At 45.9% G+C, this 14206-nt stretch overlaps 1 protein-coding gene across 5 annotated transcripts in view; it reads right to left on the bottom strand.

Moving 5' to 3' along the window:
* Positions 1 to 14206, bottom strand: part of LOC120755328 (uncharacterized) — a 44182-nt gene that overhangs the window by 14137 nt on the left and 15839 nt on the right. For 3 of the 5 annotated variants that reach the window (XM_058421391.1, XM_040070117.2, XM_040070119.2), the window contains exon 2: positions 628 to 746. The exons of 1 other annotated variant lie outside the window; for it this stretch is intronic. The gene's annotated coding sequence lies outside the window, so the exon portion shown is untranslated. Of the gene's footprint in view, positions 1 to 627; positions 747 to 4777; positions 5781 to 14206 lie in introns of those variants that run through there. One more of the 5 variants, XM_040070118.2, reaches the window with a different exon arrangement.

Raw genomic sequence — 14206 nt, 5'->3', positions numbered from 1 at the left:
GAATGAGTGAGTGCAACATGTAAAGGAGCTAAGATTGGGCAGGGGATATGGGGTTAGCCTGAGATTTGTGAGGGCAAGATAGAGCTGGGATGGTGGGACACGAGTCTTTAATAAGCCTGGCAAGAATCAACCAGGTTGAACACACAGGAAGAGGTCTTGGTAAAGCAAGACAGAACCAGTTACAGCCCAGACTGCTTGTTCTGTAGGGCAGCTGGATTCCCCACACGGGGCAAGCTATTCAGGCAGCACATCCACCTTGATGAGGAGGGGAATGAAGAGGTTTGTTACTCCCTGAAGGCTAAGACACCGCAGGCACCTAGCCATGTGATGCACCAACAGACATCTATCTGAGGGGAAGTCTGAGGTACTGTATTGCCTGGAAGCCAATCTTGCTAACACACTGTGAGCTTGATTCATTCCTGGCTTAGAGTGGCTCAAATTAGCATATTTTCCCCATATTAATGAAATTATGTCTAATCTCATCCCAGAGAGGGAAGGCAGAACTGCTCCTGCGGTTCACCACCGAATGAAGAACATAATTTCCATCCTTCATAACTGCTAAAAATAAAAATTAAAACTAGCTCTCAAAATGTGGCTGTCCCCCAAGACATCACAGGCACTTCTCACCCGGTCTTCTCATGGTGGGGCTGGAGTTCCCCCTTCTTCACGGCTCTGGAGGAGCCCACAGGTGACAGCAGAGAAACGTGAGGATCAGGACTTTCTGTGCTCAGAGGTTATAACATAATCTGTCAAGAAAGAGAGAATTATATGATGTAAAAGCCAGTCACTGAGCAGAGAGCATGGCTCCTGGTAGTGCCAAAGGGCTCCTGTGAGAAAGGGCTGTTAATAAAGGATGCCATGCCCTGTCAGGTTTGTCTGTGATCAGTTCACAGTCACAGGACTAAAAGCCACCACGTACTTTTGGCACTATGCTTTCAGAACAAGAAGAAAGAGAAAACAGCCCTTGCTGCACTGAGAGCAGATAATAAAGCTGCCCTTGCCCAAGGCAGGGAGTTCCACAGAGAGCCTGAAGAGAAAGCAAGGCCCATGTGAGGCAGGATCCTGGGCTGAACACTGGTTTGGCAGGCTCTGCATGTGTGTGTGAGACAGCAAAGGGGCCAGAGAAGAAAGTGCACAGGCAGGGGCAGAAGCAGTCAGGAGAAGAGCAAGGAAACAGAGGCACAGAAACAACAGGGTGGGATCTGTCTGTGGGTGCACCATTCACCAAGAGATGGGCAGCACTGAGAAGACAATTGAATTTTGCCCTCATGATTCTCTTCAGGTGGAAGTTCACTGTCAGGGCTCATAGAGCTGACCCTGCTATGGTCAGCTACAGTAATGCCAGGCATGGGAGGTCGGGGACCACTCTGTCCCTGCCTGCTCAAGTGCACAGCACAAGCCATGCAGGGGGGTTTACACCCCTCCATTTCTCAGGGGAATGCCTCAAACCTTCTAACAGGTGAGGGCACCCCTCTGCACTGCAGAACAGTACAGGCCCATTCCCCCAGCAGCCATGGAAGGTGCCAGTGCTCTCGAGCACTGCCAAGCAGCAGGGACCTACTGCTGCTTTGTCTGGGCAGGATTTTCCAGAAAATGTGTATGAGACAGCAAAAGTCACTTTCAGGGAAGGAGCAGCTGGAAGAAACCTCCTGTGGGCACAGTGAGGCAGGCAGAATAAGGGACAGAGAGCAGAAGCCAGAGGCAAGTTTGCAGAGCAGAGGAGCCAGAGAAGACAGAGAACAGCCAGAGCTGGCTGTGAGACAGCAGGGGACAGAGACTTTCCAGAGGAGGCTGTGCAAAGTTTGCTGACATGTAGGCGAGAACCAAAATTTACTGGATTAAGTGCAGAAAGATGGGAATTTTGTTTCCAAATTTTTAATATTTGTCACCCATCGGGCGAATTTTTTCTCTGAACAGTGATTTTCTTTCTTCTGACACAGGAAGTCCCTCTGATACTTCCAGGAGAGCTCAGCAAAGGTGCACATGGATGTAGCTCACAGGTGGGTGTGCAAGGGGTCTGGTGCTCTGGCTGGAGTGAGAGGGAGCCTCAGAAATCAGTAATTCTTTTCCCCCAAACACCTGCAGGGCAGCTGTGGTGATCTCGTAACAGGCAGCTCAGGCAGCAGCACCTCTCTGCCCTGTCACTCCACTCTCAGAAGGACCATTTCTTTCCAGCTGAACTCTTGTGATCTTGCCCACTCCCCCATGTCACAGCCCTGAGGGCTGTGCACAGCATGTCAGGCAGCTAAGCTTAATTTCACTGAGCACCCTAGGCAGCTGCTGCCCCAGTCATGACCTGGACAGTGGACTGGCTGAGACACAGCCTCCTTCCCCCACAGCTCAGGGATGCTTGGAGCAGGAGAAAAGCTGTCTCTGTAAAACACCAGGTAATTTGTCCCTGACCTGGAACCAGGAAACAGAGTGTTTCCCTCTCCTCCCCCTATTCTTGTGCTCCATGGCACACAGCAACTGCATCATAGTTTCAGCTCAGATGCCTGCATTTGTCAGGTCATTGACACCCCATGATATAAAACATGTGCCTACACCCTCAGCTCCCAAGTAACATGGGCACAAGCCTGTCATAGGCAGTCTGCTGGAGGAGAGCACAAGATGGAGACAGAAAAAAAAAACCAAAACAAGTAAATATGGTTCTGGTTGGTAAGCTAGAGATGACCTCTGAGCACATACTTGCAGGCCTGTGGTACATACAGAGTATTTACCTGCAGTCTTATATGGTCACCAACAAAGAAACATTGGGAACCACAGCATTTTGAAAGTTTGTCCTCCCACCACCTCAGAGCTGTAAGTACATGCTATAGCTACAGCAGGCGATTCCAGGTATTGATTAGCAAAGGTCAATGAAGTGTGAGGCAATGGAAGGAAGAAAATGCTGATTTCTTACATGGTGACCCAACTCTGGGTCCTAATTTACCCTCTCCTAAAGGTACACAGCAGCCCTAATGTATCCTCTGCTCTCCTCCAGTTAGACCAAGCACTGAGTTGCCCATTCTTTGTCACTCCTCAGTGTGTGTGAGCACTGTGGATTGATGCTATGCTCACTCATTTACCCACCTGGGTACTTCCAGGCAGCGTTGTCCACACTTACTCAGAGCTCAGGCTTTATTCTAGACCAGCAATTCTCCAGGCCAATGGTCACAGGCCAAATAGCAAAACAGAGTTTAGTGTTGCCTACTGCTGCAGCACATCATCGCTCTTCAATCACATTTTCTGTGAAACATTTGCCTGTTCCCTGGCTCAGGGACTGAAAAGCTTCTAGTGGTTATGAGCCTCATGCCTTAAGTGAGCATAAGACTAAGGGCAACGTGAGCTCAGCTTATTTTCTACCATGTGATTCTGTTTAATCAACTTCTCCACTACTCTGATAAGTGCCTGCTTGGAGACTTGCCACAAACCTTAATTTTCCTGTAAAATCCCCCCCAAAAACTTATTTCTCAAGGATTAAAGCTTGAAGGATAAATTATTTCTTCCCAAACACATCAGAGCTGTTCTGCCTGGCTGACCTTCCCAGCAAAGCACAAGATAAAGTGTCAGGAGAATGAAGCAAGCAGGCACAGGATAAGTAGCTCATTACTGATGAAAAACATTGGAGAAGACCAGACATGTTCAAGGACTCCAGGAATATCAGGACCAGGGATCACAGAGACTCACAAGGCCTCAGGAAAAGAGGCCACCCAATCTGGCAGGGCTGAGTAGGTTTACTGGTGCTGCTCTGCAGAGTTTCCTGCAGCAAGATTTACTCTTCTAGACTTATCAAACATGGACATTTGTTCCATGAAATGGTGGAGAACAGCTTGCTATTGTCTGGCATGTCCTACTTGATCAGTGACATCAAGTGAGACTAGTACATTTTCCATTTTCCACATTTACAACATTTCAGTCACAAGCAAATGAGTCCGAGTCATGGCCATCACACCAAACTCCTGCTTCCAAGGGAGGGAAATAACTGCAGATCCCTACTCCATCTTGAAATAAGAGATTACACTAACTTTCAGGTTTTATTCTACTGTCTCTGCATTAGGTTTTGCAAATTGCAGCACTGAACAGAGGTTAGTTTATTCTGGACTACAATCTCCCTTTTATTTCAGAGATCCAGCCAGCTAGAAGGATGCGAACAGCACATTTCAAAGAGCTATACAAAGGATTTTAGCAAGCTATTTCACTGCTGTGAGGTTTGTGCTATTTGATACAGCAAACCTCATGGTCACAGCATGATCTGTTTACTGCCACATCATGCACATCACTTCAGCTGCTTAGCAGAACACCAGCAGTCTCAAGGGAAAGAATGCCAGATGTTTTATTTTTTTCATATTAAAGGTTAACAAGAAAAATAAAGGTGCCTTGGCTGCATTTGCTTTCTTAGCTGTTCTCTTAAGCAGCACTGTGCTGCAGAAACTGGTTGATGAAGAAAAGGTGACCATAGTTAAATTTCTTGGGGTTTTTTTTTGCCTGTTGTAGCAGCTAAAACAGGAACACAGCTTATACAGTGTCTGTTAATTGCAGCAGGAAAGGTACAACCACAGTAGTTCTCTAAACCAGTAAAATTTCCTGGGTTTCTTTCTCCTTCCTAGGGTAAACAGCTAACTATAACTTTCCCTGAGTTTACAGTGTTATCACTGCTTTCACTATCCTCTGCACAGCATAAATCAGGACTGCTAACAAGGGGAACAACTGCCAGATTGATTTCAAAGCCAGGTAATAAAGGGAAAACAATAACCTTTAGAGTCTGCTCATTGATTTATAGTCTCTGTGTTCTCACCTTAAGCATAAGGAAGAACCACAAGTCTCAGAGACAGCGTGGCATGGGGAACCCCTGAAGACACTACAGCCCACGTTCAAGAGGCTGCTGAGAGCACAGGCCATGGCATTAAATTCTGCTGTGTTATGAGCTGCTTACTTCACCATGTGATATTGTTCAGCCATTTTCCTCCTTTCATATCTCTTTTCCTAATCCTTTTTGGGATTTTTTGTCCTGCTTCTCCAAGTCTTCCTCCATCCCACTACATTCAACACAACACAACAACTTGTTAACATCTTGTCCAGAAAAACCAGTCTTGGGCACGGTCAGGGTTGGCTGGTCAGAGCAGCCCAAAGGGCACACATGTGCCAGCCAGATGTGTCACAGAAGAATCTGTCCACGGTATCTGTTGATCACCATAGGAACATCCTGCTGAGTGTAGGAATCACCATAACTTCATGTGAGTTTCTGTTTGGGTCAGATTGGCTCCAAAATAGTCTCAAGGCAGTGGAAAAGCTACTCTCAAAATTTTATCAACTCATTTAAGTATTCTTGGCTCCTTTTCTGTAGAATTTTTAAGCTGTTTGTGAACTTTTTTTTGACATAAAAGGTTTCACCTGAGAAGCCCTACTGCTCCACACACCTGTGCACTTGGCAGCAGTGTCTTTGATGAATTTTTCTGGCTGCTCTCTTAGTCTGAGCAGCTTCTCCTTGAGTCCCAGCATGGTTTTCCCCTTGTGTTCCTCTTTCAAAAAGGCTGCAATGAGATTATGCTTCCAGCCTACCTCCAAGAGCAGGCATTCCAGCACGCTGATTTTAGGTAGCATACTTGCAAGGTGACTTGTGTTCCCTCTTGACTCCTTGCTTTGGGAAAGGGTGCCTCCTTTTGCCTCGCCAGTGCACCACTCAATCTCTTGGACAATATTGCTCCAACAGTCCTACTGATGATGCAGCAGAGGGATTGGAGCTTCAGAGGATTAACATTCATCTTAAAGCAAAGGAAGGCTGAGTAGGTTGATTCTGTAACAACTGCTCCTGGAGACATGAGTGTGACACCCCATCAAGTGTCCCAGCTGGAGCTGCTTGTCATCAACAGCTGTGAAACATCCCAAGAAATGGCAGCACCCACCATCTGCCAAGCTTTCAGTGACTCAACACCCTGGCTGACCACAAAGCTCCTTTGGATGACTCCCTCTCAGGAGGAAGCAAGTTCCATTTGCAATGAAATCCTCTCATGGGACAGATCACCCACAGCACCTATGACCCTGCAGGGTACATCATTGACAGATGCTGCCCTTGTCTGTAACACTATGAGCCACTCTGATCCCCTCTTACAGCGGGAGAAGGAGTCCACAGGATTATAACCAAGCAGAGACAATGCTCAGGCTTGAGATAGCTGATATTCAGGACCCAGGCGGTTCCCCCTGACCTGTGTAGACACCATGAGCCAAGCATTCCCAGGCCTTTGGGTCATGCAGAGCACATCTTGCCCACCACCCACCTTGGTCCTGGCATACACACACAGCACTCACTATTGGCATTACGAGGAACAGACATGAGCACAGGCTCTGACCTTGCTCCATACCGGGCAAAGACACAGGCAGTTCTCAGAGGCAAACCTGAGCCAGGAAAACCTACCCATCCCCCCTGTGAGATCTGAGAATTAAAAAGCCATATGTCAGCTCACTTTACAACCTGGCACCTCCAATTCTCCTTCAAATCCCCACTTTGCATAGGTATAATACCAACACTAACTGCAGAAAACAGTTCCAATATGGTTACAAGTGAATTTGTTATTTCTGGGGAAATGAGGAGAAGAAAAGGTTAACGCTGTGACTTGAAGGTCAGTCCCAGCAAAGGGTCCAACATCAGTTGTGACTTCACAGTGACAGCTCTAGACTGTTTTCCCCCAGCTCCCTGCCAGAGGTGTGCCCCAATCCAGCCCTGCTACGCTCAGTCAATGACTCACACACCTTTGGGAGGCAGCCCAGTACTGCCAGCCCAGTGCTCTGCCTCCAGCTGTGGTCAGCAGCACATCCTTTTGGAAAGAGCAACACAGATGGAGCACGTCTGCTGCTGAAAAATGATGAGGTGGGGAAGTACACCTCAGATCATCTAAAACTGTCTTGATCCTCTCTGCATGTGTTTGAGGAAGGCAGAAGGGACAGGGTAAAAAAGCAGGGCACAATGGGTCAGTTTAATATGAGAACTGACAGGGAAAAGCAAATCAAGCCAGTAGCAGGAAAAGGCTGGCTGCTCCCGCCCTCTTGCAGCATGTGAGGAGGATCAACAGAGCCTTCACCTAAGTGGAACGTTGTCATCTTTTGTGCATTGAAGACCGGCATTTCAACTCATAACTTTCATTCACTTTCTGGCAAGAAAGAGGTAAAAATCCAAGCCACACTTAATGGGAAAAATAAAGTCCAGTCCTTTTTTAATATGGTCATTTAACTCATAATTTAATCTCTTGATTTGCAGGGCCTGAGTCATGGTGCTGGATTTCTTTCAGGGTGGATATACCTCTGCCTGAACTAGCAACACATGACCGTCAGGGCACACCGAAACACAGCACTTCTCATGCCCTATTACGTTGCTTCCACCAGTCCCAGAAGGACAACAGAAAACCAGTTCTATGCAGTTGGCTCCCTCAGGGTGGTTGAAGGTATTCCTTCTTCCTTGTTCTAAGATAGTCCTGAGAGTCTCAGCCTAATCCTTAAAATGCATAGGGCATAGGAAAGAAATCACACCCTAGCTCTAACATTAAGCTTTACGCTGAAAGTTCCTACTCCCTTCCTTGTACTAGGAAAACAGTCTTTGCAGCACAGCCTCAAATATTAAACTTTGAGTGCACTAGTGGCCTACTGCCATCAGTCTTTCCAACCAGGCAATAGGAACCTCGGCTCCCATCTCACTAGTGGGGAAAGAAGCCCCACAACTTAATTCTGTTGATCTCAGTTCATTAACTTAGCACTGGAAGCCACTCCAGCACTCCCCAAAGCTTAGGGTAGGTGGATGAGCAGAGCTCTTCCATGCCAGCAACACGTGAGATTAGAAAGAGATCTGGGGGAGGAAGGAGGTGTTGAGGACAGTGAGGGAGATATGTGATCTCATCCTACACCTTGCTTGGTTACATCCCAAAGCTGTCAGGCACTGTGTCATACTGCTGGCAGAGGCAGGTTTGCCATGAGGAAATGTGGATGGCTGTGGGAGAACAGAGATAGTGCTGAAGGTACTCTTGCCCCTGATGTGTTGCAGCTGTGTTAATTACCAAAGAGTGGGAACAGCCTTGCCCTCACAGTTAGGGGTGATAAAAGAGTGAGTTAGGTGGTAGAGTGGTCACTCAGTTGGAGTTTGCTGGCTATGCTGTGAGGAGGAAGGGACAGGAAGCAGTGAGCTAGAAATGCAGAAAGAAGAGAGAAGAAGGAGAGAAAGAGCCAGAGCTGTGTGGAGCGACTCATGGAGCCGCAACATAGCGAAGGTATGGAAAACTTTTAGATAATATGGGATTGAGACTTGAGCCCTCTGAAGCTTTTAAAGAAGCACTCTTCAGTGCTGTGGCCATCTCGATGACAAGAGATGGCAGCAGCACCTGTAGTCCTGGCTGGGTGTGGATGGCCACAGGCAGTAATGCTTCTTGTTCCTTCAGCTCTGGAGGCACTCAGCAATGCTTCTACAGAAAACTAGGCAGGACTGTGCCCACCACCTGTCTCAGTTGAGGGATGTATCCTCAAAAGGTCCAGCACTGCTTGTTACCAACTGTGAGACAGTAGGAGTCCTGACAGGGAGCTGGTGCAGCTGGCCAGGCTCTGCCTCTGCATCAGTCCCAAGGAACATCACAAGCTCTTCCCTACCTACCAAAGAGAATTTATTTTCTTCTTTTTTTTTTGCAGGTTCTCAACTCTTCCCACAGGCCTCTCTAAACAACCCTCGCCCTTTCAGATGCTGATGCTTTTCAGCTGATTAAACTGTGGACCAGACCATAAGCTGGGTGTAAACCAGTATTGCTTGTCAATGCTAATTTACACCTGCTGAGAATTTCCCTTCCTTCACCATTTAGCGGAATTATATGACATGTCTTTTATCTCTCTTCACAGTTTAGCCTGCTGTTCCCCTTCCCTGGCCCCCAAGCCTCCCACTTTGCTCTGAACTCCCTGGAGGTTTACAGGATAAGTTGCTTATTTGCAATGTAAAGTGTCTCTCAGAACCACATCCCCGTGCAAACAAACCCAAGAAAAGCACATTTATCCCTACATGTGCAACAAATCCAGCCCCATCTTTTCCTGGCAGCAGCTGCCTAAGCACACAGTGCACAGGACTTGCTAAGGGCAGAAATATGTCCCTTATTGCCATTACACAATGTAGGATTTCTCTGGAGAGATGCAGAGGATGGAGAATGAAAGGGTTGATTCCACAGAGACCCTGAGCTCTTTCCTTTATCATTGAAACTGATGGTGATAGCTCGCCATCCAGATCAGCACCCTGTAGATTCTGACTGCCAATAGGCAGGATACCATTAATGACTTCTTGTTGCCATGGTGATATTGATGGATAGTCCTTGGTGTTGGTGGGAATCCTGGGAAAGCTAGCAAAAAAAAAAAAAAGTGGGTCAACAAAAAAGTGAGTTTGCCCACAAACGAGCAGTTATGTGACATACTTGATGAACTCTGGGGCACTTCACACCTCTTGCCTCCTCCTGCCTCCTACAAGAACAGCACGGTGTTCTCCAGAACCAGGGCAAACCTGCTCACAGCAGGGCTCTGGTGCAGAGGTGCAGTGCTGCAAATGGATTTCATTACTAGGCATTACTTTTGCAGCTTCACCCTGGCAATTCATTTCACATACCGAGTAAAAAGCTTGGCTCCAGTGAAACCACTTGGACCTGTGCCAGTGGGCACAGCACCAGGATTTCCCCCGGCTCTCAGGATGCCTTATCACAAGTGACAATTTCATTCAGCTGCCTCGATAGCCACTGGGAACCCCCTGCCTCTCCAGAGCTGTTTCAAGCATGGAAAAGCCACTGTTGCATTTTATTTCTCTCTTTTGCTGAGGTTCACTGCTGTGCACTCTTTGAAGGTGGTGTCGTGGGCTCTCTCTTGGCTTCCTACTTTGCAATGGGCGGTTTAGAGCAACCTTTCACCTCTCATCCCAACCGAGTGACCACTGGAAATGACAGGATGGGCTCCAGTCATAATTGGGTGTTTTCACATTGCCCAAGTGTTCTTGGTATTTGGACACAGAAGCCATCTCCCTAAAATAACATTTCTGTTTGACCTTGCTTTCTCTGGGAAAATCATTCCTAATTCAGGTTGGTGGCGTGTTAATGAAGAAGTGATAAAGCTCCAGTGGAACTGCCTTTTTTTCTCTACAGATGCTATTTTCTAAGTCACCACAGAGTGCACAAACTGCAAGATGCCTTGCTCTGGGGGAGATTTTAGCATGATTAGCAAATTCTAGAGTATGCTTTTTGTCTTAGCGAAGACTCTTATCTTCTCTGCCTTATGTCTAGGAGTACATACAAATTTACTAAGAAACCTTTTATTCCTAACAGTAGTACCACTCCAGGCATGTATCACTCCATCACCTGATGGGAACACTTAATTCGGAAAGTTTTTTATTCGTTTGGATCTGTTATTACAGAAGAATTATATCCACAGGGGAGCATCATCTGTAGCAATACCATTACATAGACAGTTTTGCTAGTAAATGCCCCAGTGCAGATCAGATCCAATGGATGTGTCAGCTCTTCTCTCTTTGTATGTTCAGATCCTTTGCCATGTGAACTCAGGAACTGGAAACAAAATTACCCTGCCCCTCTCTTTTGCATCTTTTGATATCCCTAGTTCTAATGGCCTACAGAGTCTGAAAGCACTTTACATCAGGAACAGATCCCAAGAGAAAAATTCAGCTCCTTTCTCTACATTACATATAGCTGTTCATCAAATCTACTGGGCATGGAGGCTGGACCAGCACTGACAGAGGGTCTCTCTTGCATTGAAATCCTTTGATCAGACTGTCAGCATCATTTACTTGCTTTTGTTTCATATTCTTCAATGCTCCAGTAAGTTATTTTTTCCCAGTTGATTATCAAAGGAAAAGGCTGCCCTTTCAAGTTGGATTTGCACCTCTTTCCTTCCCCTTCATTTCAATTAGCTATGGAAATTACTTGGATTTTCTTTTTCTATCTCCTCTTGCCTGCCTGTCTATATGAGAGGCTTTGTGAAAACTGATGGCTGGAGAAAACTCCAGTTGATGTCCTCCCTGTAGGAAGTGTTGTGACTTGCAATTAGCACATCCAAGTGATCTGCTTGCCCTACTGCTGGCCAGGGTGGAGAGCACAGACCCAGCTGCAGTGTCCTGCCTTTTCCCCAGCTAGGAGCAAGGGGATGGAGGGCTGCAAGTGCTATGGATGGAAGAAAGGAGGTACCACCACAAACCGGCAGGGACAGACACAGACAGGAACCATTTTATTGCACTGGGAGACAGAAGGTGATAGGAACGTAAAAGCTTCTTGAAATCGGATCTCTGCCTGTGAGGAAGTGCTGCTCTGCTGCATTTGCAGCTATTACTGTTCTGCAAACAATTCTGTGACTGCAGAGACTCAACAGGCAGTGATCTGCCCAGAGCAGCTACAGGCTGAGTAGAAATGGCATTTGGACCGGGCTGGACCTCTGGGTTCCTCCACTTGGAGGTGCATGGATAAATGTCTTCAGGCACAAATCCCAGCACACTGGGAGGAACACACATTCCACAGGGCAGCTTTCCAAGCGTGATTTATCCTAAACAGCTGGTCACCAAAGGTTTCTCAGATCACAATATCAAGACTTTAAAACACATCAGATATCTTCAAGACAGGAGAATCACGTTGAGCTGTATTTGACGCCAGCTGGGTGTTAATGCTCAAGTGACCCCACAGGAATGGGATTTGGAGAGATCAGACTGGAGGCAGTATAGATCCATGGGATTTCTCACTGCACACAAGTCTTCCCCAGACACATCATGTCACACATGGTTTACTGGAGATATTTTAAAGTCATCATTAACAAACAAATTCTAAGACTGATTAATACCAATGCATATACTCTTGGGATGTTCCTAACCACATCTACACATTCTAACTTATCAACATTGCCATGGGACCTTCCTTTTGGTTTTCTGCCAAGCCCTACACTATAGTGAAAGGTGATGGAAGAGGAGGCAGGATGTGCCCCTTTGTTTAAAGCCAGCTGCAAGAAAATGTTTTTGTTTCTCAGATGTACTGGAAGCTTTGTGCAAGCTGCATCTTCATGCAGTGCAGGTTTGCAACTGCACATGTAACATGGTGAAGAAAATAATAAATACAGCAATTTTGCAGCTCTTCCTGAGAGCGTGAAGGAGAAGGATAGTGAATCAGATTCTTTCTGCATGTGCTGCTGGTCTTGAATATTGGCTACAGCATATAGACCCCATGACATTAAGTGTGATGAAGAACCCACCCTGGATCCAGAATCACAAGACACTCCATGTCATTTCTTATGCCAGTAACTTGCTGCAGGGTCTCAAGCTGGCAGTTCCCAGCCAGCTCTGGGTTCTCACAGCCTGAATTAGGTATCATTACTTCCATGCCATTTTGCAAAATATTCCAAGAGCCTAATAAAGGTCACTACATTCTTGTCAAAATTTTTTTTTTTTTTTTTTTTTTTTTTTTACAACTGAGAGAAAATTAAGGCACAGATCATAGTAGCTGATGAGAGTTCTTGCATGCACGTTTATTTTACCAAAGTAGCACTAAAAACAGAATCAAGAGCATCCATGTAGAGCTGCAGGCAACCAGCCAGGGTTTTTTTAATAACACAGCACCCAATGTGTGTGCAGCCTTCCTGGTTGTCACAAAGTATGTTTACCCAAAACTGCATAGCAAGGAGGCAAAAGCACACTAGTGATACAACATTGTAATACCTATCAAAAGAGAGGAAACATTGTCCATGCAGACATCTAATCCCTCATGGGAAACAGACATGAATCCTTTGCAAACACCTTTTTTAAGGAGTACTCTGAGAAGATAAGTGGAGGTGCTGCAGCCAACATTGTGGTAGGAGTTTCATACAACACAGCATCTCGGAAAAGAATTTAACCTCAACCTCATAAGTACTGTCCATCAACAATTCCTGCATGTAGTATCTGTAACACCTCAGAAAGTTTAATAACCACTTAAGAAATGGAAGACTAAATGAGCTATGTGACATTTCCCACCCCAGACCCGGTAGGTCAGCATTATTTAAGACAACTGGGAGCTTGAAAAGCTAAACATTAGTGTTGGCAGATGAACAGATGGATGGATTGCTGCCAACATAATCCAGCTTCCCACTTGCCTCCATAGGACTGGGTGACATTCAAAGCTAACTACTTCCCTATGCAAAGAGTAGGTTTTAAAAAGGACTCATCATCTGGCAGGACCAGAGGCAAAATGCTTTATGGCTGTTTTAATGTGCAGGTGAGGCTGTAAAAAAGAGGCATCAGGCTGTGACAGAAGAGGGGACTGTAGTGACCACGGTGGATTAGCTGTAAAATAACCTCTGAGCAAGTCACAAAAATCTGTCAGGATGTTGTCATTTTTCCTTTGTACATAAGAGGTCTAAATCTAATTAACCTTTTAATCAAAGCAGATAAAATTGTGGAATTATCATCAAAGGGGATGCCTTATCTACAGCTTCATGAAAAATTTCCATCTCTGCTCAACTTGGATTTTTTTTTTCTTTTTCTTGAGGTTCTACAAGTAAATTCCTCAAACACTGAAAAATAAAAAAAAGTAGGAGATGGTTTAACACAGCCAGTTACTATGCAGATATCAGCTCATCTGATGCCAGATGGGATTCAGTCCAGAACTTTCAGATCCAGATCAAATGTTGCCTGAGCACCAGACGAGTTCCTGCTCCCTGACTGGGGCAGGCACAACAGGAGCTGTGATACACTGTGACAGTGTGAATTGTGTCACCCTCTCTGACTGAGGACACTGAAGCCCACAAACTCCCACATACTCAGGACTTTCTGGCTTTCTGCAAGGATTCAAAAAAAGTAAAACAATCTCCTACATCTACTAGATATAGCAGGCTGTTCTCTCAGCTACTAGAGTACAAGATAACTTTTCTAAATTGATCCAAATAACTCTGACATCTACCTTTGTAACTGCAGGACCTTGACGAATAAAGGTTGCTGTCTCTGACTGGTCTACAGTATAACCCAGACCAGACTGTATGCTGGGTTTTGTGGGTTGTTTTTTTGTTGTTGTTGTTGTTTGATTGGTTTTGGTTTTGTTTTTTACAATGGCTGAAGTCTTCAAGCTTTTCTACATGTGCTGGCAAACATTAGTACTGTTGACAAAGTCAGCCAGCACAAGCAAGCGCAGAAAAAAACCCAATCAAGATCTGAATCTGGGACTCCAGATAATGAAGCTTCCTGATTAACGCACTGGTG

Source organism: Hirundo rustica, chromosome 7 (assembly GCF_015227805.2).
Source record: "Hirundo rustica isolate bHirRus1 chromosome 7, bHirRus1.pri.v3, whole genome shotgun sequence".
Classification (NCBI taxonomy): domain Eukaryota; kingdom Metazoa; phylum Chordata; class Aves; order Passeriformes; family Hirundinidae; genus Hirundo; species Hirundo rustica.
Note: the sequence above shows the minus strand (reverse complement) of the source record. Positions and strands in the feature narration are given on the sequence as shown.